This window comes from Crocuta crocuta, unplaced genomic scaffold (assembly GCF_008692635.1).
Source record: "Crocuta crocuta isolate KB4526 unplaced genomic scaffold, BGI_CrCroc_1.0 scaffold121, whole genome shotgun sequence".
Classification (NCBI taxonomy): Eukaryota; Metazoa; Chordata; class Mammalia; order Carnivora; family Hyaenidae; genus Crocuta; species Crocuta crocuta.
This window is the reverse complement of record NW_027528608.1, coordinates 817,949-836,604: the sequence shown is the minus strand read 5'-3', so window position 1 is coordinate 836,604 and position 18,656 is coordinate 817,949. Positions and strand designations below refer to the sequence as shown.

The 18,656-nt window shown below is 41.5% G+C and overlaps 1 pseudogene; it reads right to left on the bottom strand.

Moving 5' to 3' along the window:
- Positions 1 to 12,566: 12,566 nt before the first annotated feature.
- LOC144223880 (small ribosomal subunit protein uS3 pseudogene) lies at positions 12,567 to 13,287 on the bottom strand (annotated as a pseudogene).
- Positions 13,288 to 18,656: the final 5,369 nt, after the last annotated feature.

Here is an 18,656-nt window from a genome sequence, read left to right as displayed (position 1 = left end):
GGCTACTGTGAATGATGCTGCAATGATCATGAGAGCACAGATACCTATTTAAATTCTTTCATAATTTTGAGGAAACTTCATACTGTTTTCTTTAGCAGCTGTACTATTTATGTTTCTACCAACACTGCACAAGGGTTCCAATTACTCCACATCTTCACCAACACTTGCTTTTTTTTATTTTGAGAGAGCATGTGCACACACACATGCGTGGAGGATAGGGGTAGAGAGATAGGGAGGAAAAGAGAATCCCAGGCAGGCTCTGTGCCACCAGTGCACAGCCCAATGTGGGGCTCAGTCTCACAAACCATGAGCTCATTTCAGAGCCAAAATCAAGATTCAGGCACTCAACCAACTGAGCCACCCAGGTGCACCATCTTCACTGACTTGTTTATCTTTTGTTTTTTGATACTAGCCACCCTAACAGTTGTGACATGATACTTCATTGTAGTTTTGATTTGCATTTCCCTGATGATTAGTGATGTTGAGCATCTTTTCAACATCTGCTGGACATTAATAAGGTTGTAATATCATCCAATAGCCAGTCAAGATTTAAATATTATGAAATTAAAAAGAAAGCTGTTGGGCCTTCCTGCAGACCTGCATGCGTGCACGATCTCCATATTTCAGTAAGCTCCTGAGTGGTTCTTCCATTGTCCATATTGGGCAGTCATGCTCCAGCTGAATGTACCTCCAGTGAGGAAGCACTTCCGCTAGACACAGTCATCATTGTGGGAGATAACTTTCTTTAAATGTTTTTGCTATTAGTAGAGGTAAACTTGAACGTATTTCCCTTTGAAATAGATAATTAAATCATTTTAGATAGGCAGAGGTGTCCTTGGGCCACACCCTCAGTGCTGGTCCCAGCCCCTCACCCTTAGAGGTATCAGTGTTTCATGAGTATCATTCCATACTACTTTCTGTGTTTTGAACATTTTTTCCTTAAGTTATACCCCAAATTTGTCTCCCTGGAGTTTGAACTTTCAAAATCTGTTTCCTCTGCTCCTTAATTGTCTTGCCAAAATTTGAAGATGGGTCTTGTGGCTTCTCAGGTTTTCCTTCTCTAGCCTGGTTTTCCCTCTTTCCCTGGCTTTGACAAGGTCATGGTCTCATCATGATTCACTTCTGGCTCTCTGTGCCCTGGGATCTTGCACAAGGCTGGATTTCTCCCCAAGACACCCAGTTCCCCAGCCTGTGGGCATGTAAAGAGGAAAGAGGAGGTACAGGTAGAGATGAAGCAAAATGGTCACGAATTGATAATAGTCGAAGTTGGAAGATGAACATAGAGAAGGAATATTATTTTGTCCCTTCCACTCTTATATGTCTATATTTTTCATAATAAAAAACTAGAATGTGAAAAAAAGGAATACAAGTACATACCTATGAGGATGACCAAAATCTAAAACACTGACAATACCAAATGCTGGCAAGGATATGGAGCAACAAGAATTCACATTCATTGTTGGTGGGAATATAAAAATGTCTTCCAGTCATTCTGGAAGACAGTTTGACAATTTCTTGCAAAACTAAACATACCCTTACCATATAATCCAGCAATCACACTCCTTGATATTTTCCCAAAGGAGTTGAAAACTTATGTTCACTTAAAACCCACACACAGATGTTTATAACAGCTGTATTCATAATTGACACAATTTGGAAGCAACCAAGGTGTCCGTCCCTAGGTAAATGGATAACTAAACTGTGGTACATCCAGACAATGGAATGTTATTCAACACTAAGAAGAAATGAGCTATCAAGCCATGTAAAAACATGGAAGTAACTTAAGGGCATCTTACCAGGTAAAAGAAGCTAATTTGAAAAAGCCAGATACTGTATGATTCCAACTATATAACATCCTGATAAGGGAAAAACTATGGAGATGAAAAATAGACCAGTGGTTACCAGGGGTTTTGGGGGTGAGGGAGGGATGAAGGGGAGCAGCACAGAGGATTTTGAGGGCAGTGAAACTTTCTGTATGATACCATAATGATGGATACATGTCATTATACATTTGTCCAAACCCACAGAATGTATAACACCAAGAGTGAACTCTAAAATAAACAAGAGACTTTGGGGGTTATATGTCAATGTACGTTCATCAATTATAACAAAGGTACCACTCTGGTGGGGGACGTTAAGAGTGGAGGAGTGCTGTGTATGCTTGGAGGCTGGAGGGGCATGTCAGTAATCTCTGTATCTTCTTAATTTAGTTGTGAACCTAAAACTGCTCTAAAAATTGTCAATTAAAAAAAATTTTTAAGCATCAATGGAGCACTGTACTCTGGTCTAGCACAGAAAATTCAGGGCATAGGTAGGGCTAGTTGCCCTTAAGAAAATGTTTTAAAAAGCAAACCAGGAGCTTTCAGATTGAGCAGGCCCTATGCTGCTGCCTATAACCAGGTTTAGAGACAAAGCCCAACGTCCCCAAATCACACACCCTCAGCCACTTCCCAGGATATTACCAATGGAGTCAAATCATCGTGGGGTGCCCGCTTAGTGCCGGGTGGGGTTATAAAGGTCTTCATTGCCAAATGCTGTACTTGATGTATCGGTCTGCCTCCTGAGAAGCTTATTATTAATTCTTTGTTACTTGATAATCATCATACCAAGAAAAATTTTTTCACCTCAGGTATAGAAATGTACCAACACTGTACTATGTTTCTAGAGAGAGCAAAATTAAGCTGATGAATTATACTTCCTTGCACAGATCTATAAGTGGTGCCCTCATATTTTTCTAATTTGTCTTTCTCATTCTTGTTTCTCTCTGTCCTCAACGATATGAGCAGCCAAGTGGTACCATTGCTCATTATTTACATGCAAACCAGGACTCCAGGGTTAGAGTCATCTATTCTCTGGAGGAAGTGAGGTCGGTGTTCTTTTCTGCCAGCTGCATATATTATTGACCTGGTGGCCCTCCCAGCCCTCAGGGCTTCCTGGTCTGCCCTCCCCGTAAGTGAGCCCTGGGCATTGTAGCAACATATACCATATATCATCATAACATAAAAGCAATCTCAGGGACTGAAGAATTACTTTCCCTAGCTTCCCTCTAATGCCTCCTGACTGTACTGGCTTGTGCTGAGGGCCTGGAGCTCCACACAAGCACAAACAAACCCATCCTCACACAACCTGGGAGGATCAGAGACAGGCAAAGGCAAAGCAAAAATAATCCCATTTTTCAGACAGCAAACCAAACTTCTAAAATTGGAATATCCAATCACCAATGGTGAACCACCTGCCTCCCTAGCCATTTTAAGGGTCTACACATTTGTTTCTCTTTTTAAAATTAACAAGTAGTATTAACTCCAGATAAGATATGTCATTTGTAAATATCTTCTCCCATTCAGTAGGTTGTCTTCTTGTTTTGTTGATTGTTTTCTTCTCTGTGCAAAAAGCTTTCTGTTTTGATGTGGTCCCAAAAGTTTATTTTTGTTTTAGAACTTTTTTTTAAATATTTTTTATTTATTTCTAGGAGAGAGAGAGAGAGAGCGTGAGCAGGGGAGGGTCAGAGAGAGAGGGAGTCACAGACTGAAACAGGCTCCAGGCTCTGAGCTGGCAGTCAGCACAGAGCCCGATGCGGGGCTCGAACCCACGAACCGCGAGATCATGACCTAAGCGAAAGTCAGACGCTTAACTGACTAAGCCACCCAGGCGCCCCAGTTTATTTTTGTTTTAATTCCTTTTGCCTCAGAAGACATATCTAGAAAAATGTTGCTATGGCTAATGTCAGAGAAATTACTGCCTGAACTTTCTTCTAGGATTTTTATGGTTTCAGGTCTCACATTTAGGTCTTTAATCCATTTGAGTTTAATTTTTGTGTATGGTGTAAGAAAGTGATCTGGTTTCATTCTCTTGCACATAGCTGTCCAGTTTTCCCAACACCATTTGTTGTGAAAACTTTCTCCCATTGCACGTTCTTGTTTTCTTTGTCCAAGATTAATATGACTATATAATTGTGTGTTTCTATCTGTTCTGTTCCATCGATCTATGTGTCTGTTTTTATGCAAGTACCATGTTGTTTTGATTACTACAGTTTTGTTGTGTATCTTGAAATTTGGGATTGTGATATCTCCAGGTTTGTTCTTCCTTCTCAAGATTACTTTGGCTATTCAGGATCTTTTCTGGTTCCCTGCACATTTTAGGATTATTTGTTCTAGTTCTAGTACAAATGTTCTTGGTATTTTGATAGAGATTGTATTAAATGTGTAGATTACTTTGGGTAATATGAACATTTTAGCTCAATATCACTGATCATCAGGGAAATGGAAACCAAAGCCACAATGAAATATCACTTCATATCTGTCAGAATGACTAAGATCAACAACACAAGAAACAACAAGTGTTGGCGAAGATGTAGAGAAAAAGGAACCTTTGTACACTGTTAGTAGAAATGCAAACTTGTGTAGCCACTGTGAAAAACAATATGGATTTTGCTCAAAAACTTAAAGATAGAATTATCATATGATCTAGTAATTCCACTACTGGGTATTTACACAAAAGAAATGAAAACATTTATTCAAAAAGATATATGCACCCTATGTTTACTATAGCATTATTCACAGTAGCCAAGACATGGAAGCAACCCAAGTGTCCATTGATAGATGAATGGATAAAGAAGATGTGGTGTTTGTGTATACACACACAGTGGAATATTACTCAGCCATAAAAATGAAGTCTTGCCATTTGCAACAATATGGATGGAGGTAGAGTATACTGCTAAGTGAAATAAGTCAGTCAATTTGCGGAAAGACAAATACCATATGATTTCACTCATGTGTGGAATTTAGGAAACAAAAAAACATGGAGGAAAAAAGAGACAAACAATAAAAAGCCAGACTGTTAACGGGGCACCTGGGTGCTCAGTCAGTTGGGTGTCTGACTTTGGCTCACGTCGTAATCTTACGGTTTGTGAGTTCAAGCCTCGCGTCGGGCACCGAGATGACAGCTCAGAGCCTGGAGCCTGCTTCAGATTCTGCATCTCCCTCTCTCTCTCTGCCCCTCTCCTGCTCACATTCTGTGTCTTTCTCTCTCTCAAAAATAAGTAAACATTAAAAAAGTTTTAATTAAAAAAATTTTTAATTAAAAAAAAAACCCAGACTGTTAAATATAGAAAACAAATGGGTGGTTACCAGAAGGTAGGGGAGTGGGGAATGCGTTAAATAGGTGAAGGGAGTAGCACTGAGTAATACATAAAATTGTTGATTCATTTTATTGTATACCTGAAACTAATATAACATTGCATGTTAATTTTATTGGAATTTTAAATTATTACAAGTATTATAGAAGATGCATATTATGGTACTCTTTCATTATGGTTTTCTCCTTTTTCCAAGTGAAAATCATCTTCTTTATTTTTGTAAAGTACAAGATAATATGTGATCACAAGAGAAAAACCAGAAAAGACAGCAATGCAGAAAGAAGTTAAGGAAATCCATAATTTCATATAGTCATGGAAAAGATAATTATCTTTCCATGTAGGTCACTCAATATCCCTTTATTTCATTCATTCAATCATTTTACAAGGATGTTTTGAGCTACTGATATGTGCCAGCTTCTATGTAAGTGTTACACATAAAGTCATCAAACTATGGCTCCTACTCCAAAAGAGATCAACCCAGTAGAGACAGAGAATGAGCAATTATACTCAAAGATTTTCTGTACATACAGATATCCATATATACAGATATATTCTTTACAAAAATGGGATCATATCATAAATGTTATTAATCTTATTTTTGGTCTCATATATCAGATAAAAGATTTTCATGTCAATAGATTCCCTTCAGAACAACAAAAACAAACTCGAAGTAAGAATTGTGCAAAATATACATGAAGAAAACCAAATAACTTTTAAGGATTTCTGAAAGTCAAGATGTAAATCAGGTGCAATGACTCAAAGTTGTCAGACTATGAGTCTCTACAAATTAACCTATATATTTGATGCAATCCCTAACAAAATTTACATAGATTTTCTTATGAATTTGTTAATATTCTCAAATCCATCTGGAAGTGCAAATGCCAAGAATAAAAAATATGTCTGAAGAGCAGTAGGAAGTATTTTGCACAAATACCAAGATATGGCTTAAGACATTCACAATTAAACAACATAGTATTAACAGGAGACTGTGAGACATCAGTGGACTAGGATGGAAATTATAGAAACAACTTATAAATTTAGTTTTAATTTGACATCTCAAATTAAATAATTAACAATGGAGTATTTGATAAACACTGTTGGAGAAATCACCTATTGTTTGGGGAAAAAAACCTTATACTTCACTCAAAATAAAACTTATGTCTGATGATTTAAAGATGTAAGATAATAAAAAGTATTATAAAAATAATAGTAGTAAATAAGATAGAATTTTGTTTGTTTGTTTTTAATGTTTGTTAGTTTGTTTATGAGAGAGTGTGTGTGCACCGTGCAGGGGAGGGAGAGAGAGATGGACAGAAAGAATCCCAAGAAATTGCCAATTTCTGGAGGAGCCCACTGTTGGCTCAGTCCCAGCACCAGGCCAGAACCTCCAGCCTTCGGGACCAGACGCTGAGGTCAGGAGCGCCCTGAGCAGGTGAGTGGCGGCAGCGCACTTACTCTCTCTGTGCATCCTCCAGTTGCTTCACGATCAGATCCTGCTTCTGCTCCAAGAGCACGTGATAGAACCGGTGCATGGCTTCTTTTAGCCAGAGGGGCTAAAAGCTTCCTGAGAGCTTGATCTCAGGAACTACGAGATCATGACCTGAGCTGGAATCAAAGATCAGATGCTGAACCAACTGAGCCATCCAGGCACCCCATATATGATAGAATCTTTAAGAACTTTTTTGATGGGAAAAGCATTCTTAGGGAAATCTAGTAGTTATAAAGAAAAAAATAAACAGATTTAACTGTGCTTTAAACTTCTCTCCAACAAAAGATACTACAAAGTATCTTTTTAAACTATAAAGTTTACAAAGAAGTCACAAATTAAAATATTTGTAATATTTTTAACAGATAAAAGGTAATATGAGGAATATATAAGAATCTCTTACAAAGGATCAGGAAAGGAAAAAGTATTTTTTTAGAAGAAACAAAGAACATAAGGGGCAACTCAGAGAAGAAATATAAGTGGCCAATGCATACATGGAAACTATTAAGCCACTCCAATGCTCAGGGAAATTTAAATGGATATTATATTTCATTTATTAGATCAATGAAAATTAAATGTTTTAATGTTTAGTGTTGGAATTGTGAGGAAATATAGATGCTTACAAACTGCTGTTGGGAATGTGAATCAGCATAGCTTTGATGAGCATTATTCAAGAATATTATTTAAATTGTTTAAATGTGCAAACCCTTTGACTCTACAATTCTTCTAGGAGATAAGTCTTCTAGAAACACTTTCTAAAGATGAACCAAACTTTGTTTGGAATCATTCACTTTGCTAAATGTCCATCCGTAGGAAACTGGTTAAATGAAGTACCTATAAACTGTATCAGTCAGCCTTAGCTGCTTAACAAAGCACCCCCAAAATTCAGTTACTGGAAACAATCATCACTTATTCTCACTCCTGTATCTGCAGGCTGGCTGGCTGGAAATTAGCTGGGCTGGGCTGAGCTCTGTTGGGTGACTCTGCATTAAGCTCTGGGGCCAGGGAGAGCCTCTTTTCCATGGGTTGGGCCCATGTCTGCTCCACAAGTGCTTCTTTTGGTTCTTTGGAAAAATCAGCAAAATTGATAAACATCTAGCTAGACTGATTAAGATAAAAAGAGAAATGGGCAAATTGTTTTGAAAACGACAACTTGCCAAATTAACACAAGATATAGCAAAACCTGAATAGTCCTACATATCTATTAATGAAGTGGAATTGGTAGTTGAAAACCTTCCAACAGAGAAGACTCCAGGCCTGGACGATTCACTGGTGATTGCTACCATTGCAAGGAAAAAATAGCACCAATCTAACACAAACTCTTTTGCAAAATAGATGAGGTTAACATTTCCCAACTAATTTTATAAAATCAGCAAAATCTAATAAAGATATTTAACATTTAAATATCAGTGTAATTCTTCATATTAACAGAATAAAGCAGGATAAAAAAAGATCATTTCAATAAACATAGACTGAGCATTTGCCTTTAGCATTCTTGCCCTCCCAGAGCCTGGATACCTGGACACTTGGAGGAGCTGGTTCTAACATTCTCCATCCACCTTACTAGCAAGCAGGTACCCCCTGCTTGCTCCCCTGTAGAGCCACTCTACCCAACCCATATGCCACTGGAAGGTGCCCCTCAAAAGTGCTTACTACCATACCACACCTAGCAGCAGCCTTCATCCATTACCTCTCCAAATCAACTCCTGCCCTGGGGAGAATGGAAGATAATCCCCCACAACAGAGCACCCATAGTTCCTACAGCAATGCCTCTGACCTAGCTGTTCATGGCGTAAGCCCTTTGGTGCCCTTGCAGCTGTGGCAGTGGCTGATTGCAGACAGCCAGGAAGAGTGCCAGCTCCATTCACTAGTAAGCCCATCAAGGCTAGCTAGCCCATGGTGTTGGGAAAACTGGACAGCTACATACAAGAGACGGAAACTGGACCACTTTCTTATACTTTTCACAAAAAATAAAACTTAAATGGATTAAAGACCTAAATGTGAGACCTGAAACCATAAAAATCTCAAATGAGAGTACAGGCGGTAATTTCTCTGACACTGGCCCTAGCAGTTTCTTTCTAGATATGTTTCCTGAGGCAAAAGTAAAAGTGAAAGTAAACTATTGGAACTACCCCAAAATGAAAATGTTTACACAGCAAAGTAAACCACCAACAATATGAAAAACCAACCTACCAAATGAGAGAAGATATTTATAAATGATATATCCAAACTATAGGAAAAAAAAACTCACACAACTCAATACGTTTTTTAAAACTTCAAACAAACAATTCAATTAAAAAAGTGGTCAGAGGACCTGAATAGACATTTCTCCAAAGAAAAGATACACCTGGCCATGGATATATGAAAAATGCTAACAATGCTAACATCAGGGAAATGCAGATCATATCAAAGCTACAATGAGATACTACCTCACCCCAGTGATATTGGCTAGTATCAAAAAGACAAGAAATAATAAGTGCTGATCAAGATATGGAGAAAAGGTAACTATGTTGGTGGGAATGTAAATTCATGTGACCTCTGTAGAAAACAGTATGGAGAAGTTCCTCAAAAACTTAAAAATAGAAATACAATATGATCCAATAATTCCACCATTGAGTATTTACCCAAAGAAAAGGAAAACACTAGTTCAAAAAGATATGTGCACCCTTATGCTTATCGCAACATTTTTTACAATAGCCAAGATGTAGAAGCAACCTAAGTGTTTATCAACAGATGAATGGATAAAAAGATGTGGTGTATATATATGATGGGATATTACTCAGCCAAAACAATGAGATCTTACCATTTGTGACTACGTGCCTGGAACTAGAGGGTATTGTGTTAAGTGAAATAAAATGGCATCAATAAACATATTCTGGAGTAAATACAATAAAAGACATGCAAGTCTTCTACAGTTAAGAGTACAGAACATTGATTAAATGGAAAAACACACCATTTCTGAATTGGAAGTTTGAATACAGCTGAAATGTCAATTCTCCCCAAATTTATCTACAGATTGAAAGCAATCCCTGTAAGAATTTCAGCAAGATTTTTTAAAATAGAAATTGACAAGCTGATTGTAAAACACATATGGAAATATAAATCACCTGCAATAGTTAAAGAAAAAATTTTTAAGGTAAACAAAATTGGAGGATTTGCACAACCTGATTTCAAGTCATACTATAATCTGCATTAACCACACAAGGAGTTATTGGCAAAAGGATAAACAATGAAATAGAAAATATGGTCCGGAAATGGATCCACACATATTTTTTAAGTTTACTGATTTATTTTGAGATAGAGTGAGAGTGCACACATGTGGGGGTGGGGAGGAGCAGAGAGAGAGAGGGAGAGAAAATCCCAAGCAGGCTCCATGCTGCCCAGGGCCCAACTTGGTCAAACTAGCCAACCATGAGATCATGACCTGAGCCGAAATCAAGAGCTGCACACTTAACTGACTGACCCACCAGGCGTCACATATATTTTCAATTGCTTTTGACAAAGATGGCAAGGCAATGCAGTAAGAAAAAGGGAAGCTTTCAACAAATGTTAACTACTGGGCCTCCATTAGAAAAATAGAACACTGACCCTTAAGTCACATCATACATAAAATTAACATGATATGGATCACAAACCTAAAAGTAAAATTGCAAATGATAAAAATTCTAGATGTAAACATAGGAGAAAATCTTTGTAATTTTAGGATTGGCAAAGATTTCTTAGAATACAAAATCATGTTTGATAAAGAAAAAATGATACTCTACACTTTATCATAATAACAAATTTTAGCTCTTGGCAATTCACTCTAACATGATAAAAAGGTTGAGACACAGGCTGGAATGTGACTTGATACATATATCTCACAAAGCATTTATTCCCAGAACACTGGAAGAATCTTTACAATCAGATATAAAAAGATAAATAACCCAATCAAAAATATGGACAAAATATTTGAATATATAGCTTATAAAAGAAAATATACAAATGACCAATGATCACTTGAAAAGGTACTTAACATCTTTTATCATCAGTGAAATCCAAAAGAAACTACGTATTTAGAATGGCTAAAATAAATAAGACTGACAATACCAAGTGTTGACATGGATATGAAATAAATACACATACTGCTGGTGGGAATATAAACTGGCATATTATTTTTTTTGTAAAGCTAAAAACACACCCACCTTGCAACCTAGGCATTCCACTATGGTATTTAACTCAATATAAATTAAAACATATAACCTGTGGTAGACAGAATGGCCTACTAAGGTGTTCAGACCCTAATCCCTGGAATCTATAAATATGACAAGACAGGTTTTTCACATGTAATTAAGGGAGATCATCCTGTATCATACAGGGCAAATATGATCACATGAACTCTTAAAAGCAGAGGATTTTCTCCAGCTGGAATCAGTAGAGGTGCAGCAGGAGAAAAGTCAGAGAGATTCTGAGCATAAGAAAAAATTAATGTGTCTTTGATGCTTTGAGACACAGGTGGTCATGAGGAAGAGCCAGAGGGCATCCTCTAAACCCAAAGGCTGGCCTGTGCTGGCTGGCAAAGAAATGAGGCCTCAGCCCTACAGCTGCAAGGAAAAAGATGAAGTTCCCCACAGAGCTTCCAGATGAGACCCAAAGATCTCCAACACCTTGATTTCAGCCTTGGAAAACCCTAGCTAAAGGGTACCAGTGAGCGGTGCTGTGCCCAGACTTCTGACCTACAGAGTTGTGAGATAGGAAATGGCTCATGTTTTGAGCCCTAAATTTGTGGTAATTTGTGACAGTGGCAATATAAAACCAGTCCATGCCGTCAAAGACAGGTACACAATGTTCACTGTTTATTTGCAATAGTCAAAAACTGGAAGCAACATAAATGACATAACAGGCAAACAAAATGTGGTGTATCTGTGCAATAGAAAACTACCTGGTCATGAACATGAACAAACCACGTGGACAAATGTCAAAATAATTGTGCTGAGTGAAAGACGCCAGACACATACTTCGTAATTCCACTTACAGAAAATCTAGAAAATGCAAGTTGATCTCTGGTAACAGAAAATGAATCAGTAGTTGCTGGGTTTGCGGCAGAGAAAGGAAAGGGGGAAGAGAGAAGGGCACGAGGAAATCTTTGGAGCAGAGAAAGGAAAGGGGGAAGAGAGAAGGGCACGAGGAAATCTTTGGAGGTGATGGAAATACTCTGTATCTCAACTATGGGACCACTTTCAGAGGTGCATACATCTGCCAACCTCATCAAAGTATAGGCTTTAAGTGGGTGCTTAAAGTATTTATTTGTGTGTGTGGAAATTATACCTCAATTAAGTGGATTAAAAATAGAATTCAGGGGCACCTGGGTGGCTCAGTCGGTTAGGCATCCAACTTCAGCTCAGGTCATGATCTCGTGGTTCACAAGTTCAAGCCCACATCGGGCTCTGTGCTGACAGCTCAGAGCCTGGAGCCTGCTTTGGATTCTGTGTCTCCCTCTCTCTCTGCCCCTCCCCCATTCATTCTCTCTCTCTCTCTCTCTTTCTCAAAAATAAATAAACATTTAAAAAATTAAAAAAATAGAATTCAAAGGCATTAAGGGGTGACTTTTAGGAGGTTTTACAAGAAAGGCATAACAATTTTGACAAAACGACTTTCCCTTCATTTGATTAGAATTACATTAAATTTAAAGAGTAATCCAAAGGGAATGACCATAATTTCAATAGTAAGTTTTCATGTTGAGGAACCTAGTAGGTCTTTTCTGTCTCAGAAGCATGGTTATTGTCTGCTCCTTAATGATTTAACTGAGTTCACCCATAAAATAATCTGGGCTAGGAGCCAGGGGAACGGGGTGGATAGTGGCCAGGAAGGACAGGTGCACCTTTTTTCCCCCTTTTTAAAATATTTTATTAAAAGCATTTATAAAGCTGTATCCAGAATCCAGGTCCAGCTGCCAACAAAACCCTGTTATGCTGTGAGCACTGGCTATGTTATGGCAGGTGGCTCTGACTTGCTACCCTTCTGTTCCAAGGTGGGAAAGGTAGGCAGGCAGTCTTTGGGTTCCACAATGCCCTCATGATCAGGCAAGGGCTGCTTAGGGCCAGTCTTACCACGTGGGGCCCAGGGAAGCACCACCTTCACTGTTACACCCAGCATACCCTGACTGAGCAGCACATGGCACACAGCAGTGTCTACTTACTAGTTAACAGGGTTCCCCCTGTGAATCATCAAGCTATCCACAAACTCCACAGATTTAGTCCCCTGTCCTGGGAGCGTCCCAGACTCCACAACCTTACAGCCTTTAGCCCCACTCTCCATGATGAACCATAGCACACCATAGCACGCCCTCCACACAACGAGGCCTCCTAAGAGTTTGTAATGTAGAGACTCTGCCTGGGTGATAGCACACAGACCTCTTGTGACCACCTTTTCAACATAAAGCTCTGCACTGCCCTCAGGGAAACCAAACCTCTTCTGAACCACAGCTCTCAATTCTTGGATCCACTGACCCAAGAACATTCTGCATCCTGGTGGCCCAGATTATGATTTCTGTCCTGATTGGTGCAGCTCAGACCTCAACTACAGAGCGGCTATCTTCCATCAGCTCCCGAGTAAGAAACCTATTCAGTTCAGCTTTGAAGAAGCCATCAGCCACAAACTTCCTCTTCTTAGAAATTTGCACTGCCATCTTGCTGCCTTGAGCTGCCGTGGAAAGCAAAGGCATGCTTTCGTTGATAGTAACAAGGGTGGAGTTTGGATTCAAACACCAGTGATTCCCAGTTACTGGTTGATCACCGCCTTCTGAACAGTCTCCAGGTTAGTGGTTGTCATTCAGCTTTAGATGCACATTTTCAGTCAAATATTTACACGCACAGAGCTTTTAGTGAACATGGTAGATGCCCATCCCATATCTCCTCAGCCCATGGCTGAGTTCACCAATAGTTGGGGCAACTCCTTCCCACACAGGTGACAGCTTCCCACCAAGTTGTTTGTCAAACTAAAGGCTTTTCCAGCACCACTCAGGCTTACTTAGCTAGCATTCAGGAAGCCTGCAAGTGGCAAAAAGTTAACATCCCAAGAGCAACTCTCAACCAAAGAAGGAAAGCGTCCCAGGACAATTCCCCAACTTTCCCTTCTCTTATGGGACAACTGGAATGCATTCCTGATGATTCCTCACATGGCCTCTGTGAGAGGAAGGCAACCTATCACTACAGCACCCCTGTCTGTCTCCCTCCCCCATGGCCTCGTTCCCAGTTCCTGAATGTCCCAGATGAACAACGTGCACCCAGGTGTTTGTCTCTGGGTCTGCTGTATCCTATGGTACTATTTCACTCATTTATAATAAGACACACACAGCATACACACATTTTGCAAGGACAAGATAAACAATATTTAAAATAATATATTAACAACATAATCTTTTTGCTCTCACCCAAATATTAATTATGATATTCTTAGTGAGTGCCAATGTGATTACATGTTCTTCATTATTTTTGAAAATTTTGATGAACACTTTGTGAGGCAGCAATTCAGAAGCCTGGTTCCCAATACTTGGTTTAGTGGTTTTGATAACTAAAAACGCACTTCAGAGAGATACGTGAATCCAAATGGAAACAGGAACCATGTGCTTTCCATTCCATCTACCAACTACACAAAGGTTTCTATTAAAATCCAGGGGCACTTGGGTGGCTCAGCCGGTTAAGCGTCTGACTTTGGCTCAGGTCATGATCTCATGGTTCGTGGGTTTGAGCCCGCGTCGGGCTCTGTGCTGATGGCCAGCTCAGAGCCTGGAGCCTGCTTCAGATTCTGTGTCTCCCTCTCTCTCTGACCTTTTCCTGCTCACGCTGTCTCTCTTTCTCTCTCTCTCTCAGAAATAAATTTTAAAAAACATTAAAAAAATTAAAAATTAAAAAAAATAAAATAAAATCCAGCCAGTGTCTGCTGGTCTTGCCTGATGTGCGTCAGTGTTCTTGCTCCCTGATAGGGAAAAGCTGCAATTTCATGTTTTCAACTAATGGGATCAAAACCCACAGAAATCATGCATCTTGGAAGACTTACATCTGGTTAGACAAGTGTCCATATTTCCAAAACTTAACAAATTGTACTTCTGAAATGGGTACCTTTGAAGGTGATTGGCTACAGCTATTTGGGCTGAAAAGCTCAGGTAACTTGATGGTGGCTTGATGGCTAACAAGTTGCTTCAGGATGTTCCCAGGAAAAATCCAGGAAGATTCAGACAGTCCCCTAGACGGTTCTCTGCTGTCTTGAGTGAAGCAGAGTTCTTCTGCGTTGGGGCCTGGGAGGCCTTGCAAAGCAGAGATAAGGCTGGGCCGTTAGGGAACTTAGGGCAGAAATAAATCATCTGTCAGGTATGTCTCCCACAACAGATGCTTCCTTTTGGTGGTGTCAGCCTGACCTGACCCTGGGCTCTGCCTCCCCTGACCTGACCCTGGGTTTCTGCCGAGGCCCCCAGGTAGCAGAGCCCATGTGCCTGGGCTCTATGAAGAACAGATGGAAGCCTGCCAATGAGGAGCAGGGGACCCTGCAGCGCGCAGGCTCTCCAGCCCACAAATGGGGCTCTGAAAGCAGCTCCTGCTCTCCTCCACCTCGCCCACCTCTTCTTCCTCAGCCTCCTCCCGGGAGAAGGTTCATTTTTCTCTGCTACCCCAGCTTCAGAGAAGCTCTACTTGAACTGAGCTGACACCCTGCACTTATCAATGTAGACTCCCTTCCTTTTGAGAAAAATGAGAGCATCACCCCAGACCTGACTACTTGTGGAAGTAAGACAGACTGTGTTCAGCTTTGGCCCCTACGAGGCTGAGAGAGCTCATCTGCATTGTCTAAACCTTGTGAATTAGCCATTATTTTGTCCATTACACAGACAAGGACATGGAGGCTAAGTTGCTTACCTGACACCCACAGCGGCGGTGCCGCCTATAGAAGCGTAGTCTTGAGAAGGAGGAGACCAACGTGATGATGGGGTGGATGAAAAATTGCCTGAAAGGGCACATGGGGCTTCTAGCAGTTGGGGAGATATGCATTAAATCAACCATGAGCTACTATTTCACACCCTTAAGATAAGAAAAAGCATTTAAGCCTAATGATACCAGGTGTCAGAGAAGATCTGGAGAAACCCTCACACATTGTGGTGAGAATGTAAATTTGGCAAGAGTAAAGGTAAAGGCGCTACGGCACTTCTGGATAGATTCCCTAGAGATGCTTAACCATGTGGCCAAGGGGACATGAAGAAGGACACTCACTAACTGGAAATTGTGTGGTGCCTGTTATTAGGCAATGAATATGCTGCATCATCTTGTCTGCTACTTTTTGCATCTTAAAAAAAAATCTGAGGCAGAAATGGCAAAAGAAAAATTTTTAACTGGTGTTTGTTATCTGATTTTTTAAATTATTAAAAAATAAACAAAAAGGCAGCTTAGTCTTGTGTCAAAGTGTACCAACGGCCCACAAATATAGGTCACATACTGACCCCAAACTAAATCTCAATGAGAGCCTGGTTTGGGAATGTGAGAGTGGGACCTTACAGCCTCTGGGGAGTTCTCAGAGTCTGGAGTTGTCCACCATCCAATTGTCCTGATGGCACCAAGAGGCTGGTAGAAACAGGCCAGCTCCTTGCCTGCCCTTGGGATCTCATGGTCTGGTAGGAGACCTGGGTCCCAGGCCTATAACCAGGTCAAAGGCATCACCCTATCACTAGAGATTATAAGTGCATGATGTAAGGGGCACCGTGGTGGCTCAGTCAGTTACGCATCCAACTGCAGCTCAGGTCATGGTCTCACAGTTCATGGGTTTGAGCTACACATCGGGCTCTGTGCTGACAGCTCAGAGCCTGGAGCCTGCTTCAGATTCTGTGTCTCTCTCTCTCTCTGCCCCACCCCCACTTGCATTCTGTCTCTCAAAAATAAATAAGTATTAAAAAAAAGAAGTGGATGATGTGAACACAACTCCATGTCCTATGAGAAGTCCCCTGGCCCTGCTGCAAATTCCCCTGTACATCTCTGGTGGAGGTGGGTGGCTTCTGCTAAGCTCTTATTTTTAACTCTGCATCTGTAGTCTAACCCTCAGTCTCCCTGCTGCCCCCACCCAAACATGGATGTCATGTCTACGCCAAGATTTCCTCTTCCCACTCCAAGGCACGGAAAGCCAAGGTCATGAGAGATCCATAAAAACAAGGAGAGATCCAATGGCAGGCTTCATGGAGGAGGTGTCCTTCTGGACCTTGCAGAAGGAAATGACAGAGGGATGGAGGCTGGGGAAGGTGCTTGGGCACTTGTAAACTGGGAGGTGCAGCCCAGCAGTGGAATTATAGCTGTAGAAGTATGTTGGGGCCATGCGTGGAGAGCCATGGATGTCAGGCAAGAAGCGGATTCTTGCCAGAAGGAGCTTGTGTTTTCAGGACCAGTCTGGCATGTAAACTTGTGAGAACATATCAACTCACGCACACCTGCAACCATTCGTAGAGCCACATGCTGGGCCCTGGGCCCCCATGATGATGTTCAATGTGTCCACATCATGACCCCCTCTCTCGCAGAGTGACCACATTTATTCCACTTGCCGTCCCTCACGGATCACAAAGGGGCACCTGGGGGTGACCTATCAGTCCTTCAGGAGCCAGAGCCCAAGTTCTGTCCAGCTTCCTGTCTCACAAGCTTCAGAAGCCGTCCTGCTGCTAACACCGCACACAACCTTATCTTCTTGTCTCTGAGAGTCTAGATTGTATCTCTTCTCTTTCTCTCCTTTCCGTTAACCATGACTTTTTGGGTTGCAAGTGACAGGAAACACAACTCAGACCAAATAAGGGGAAAAAAAAAAAAAGAAAATGGGGGGAGACTTACTGGCTCAGGTAACTAACATTTCTGGGCACAGCTAGATTCAGGAGCTCAAGCATGTCGTTGGGACTCATTCTCTCCTCTGTGTAAGTCTGCTGAGGCCCCAACCTCTGCTCCCAGGACACCCCAGCAGGAAAGGGGTTCTGTTTCCTTATGATTCCAGCAAAACCCCCAATATTACACCCCGATCACATTCCCACCCATTAGCCTATCACAAGGACTAAGGGGTGGAGTATTATTGGCAGGCCTGGCTCATCTGCCCACTGTGAATCCAGGGAGTGGAGATGCCCCCAGACCTTAGAGGTTTAAAGTGGGGGCAGAGGGGCTCTTTGAAGGGAAATAGAGATGTCATTATCTGAAGCAGGAACACGCATGATGTACGGGAAAAAGCAATACAACTTCTGCCTCACTTTTGTGCTCCCCAAGTTGAGGAAGCACAGGGCCTGGGACATACTCATCCTTGGTTTATAGGACAGATGGATGGGGAGATGCATGGGGTAGGGGGACGGTGGCTACTGTCGCTCTACTGCTTCACTTGGGATGTCTGGCCAGAGCAGGGGCCTGAGCTGCAGGACCACTGTCTGCCCAGAGCTGAGACTCCAGCATGAGAGGCAGGAGAGCAGCGTTCTGGAAAGGGGACAGGAGAGGGGAAACAAGGGTCTGGATGGGATGCTGCGATTGGACGAGGGTCAGTAGAATGAATTGTGAGGCTTAACAGCCTCCTTGATTAAGGAAGCCCTGGGAGCCAGCCCTTGGTGACATTGCCACGCAGGCATGTGTGGGTGCTGGTCTCGGACCATGCAGCCATGCGTGGAATGGAACAGGGAGGTTTCTGCAGAGGGGATTCCCATATCTGTTGCTGTCTACCTGCTTTGGCCCAGCTCCTGGGCTTGGAATCTTCCACCAATACTCCTCATAAGCCACGGCTGGAACTCCTCTGAGCCTCTCAGCATCCTTTCCTGACATCTCACCAGTGGGAGGGGGAGAAGGTCCACCAGACAGCAGCTTGCCTGCCTTGTCCCTCCTGGCTGTGCCCTGGGGATGGGGATGGCAGTGGGGAGGAAATGCCATGGACCCAGAGCACTCCATCCACCCCGCCATCAACTTTTCCAAGTCCCCGAGACTCCACACCTACCTTTCCACCAGGCCTTGAAAAAGTCGGAAAACAAAAGACTGAAAAAGTCTCCGGATGCACGAGTGAAATACTGGG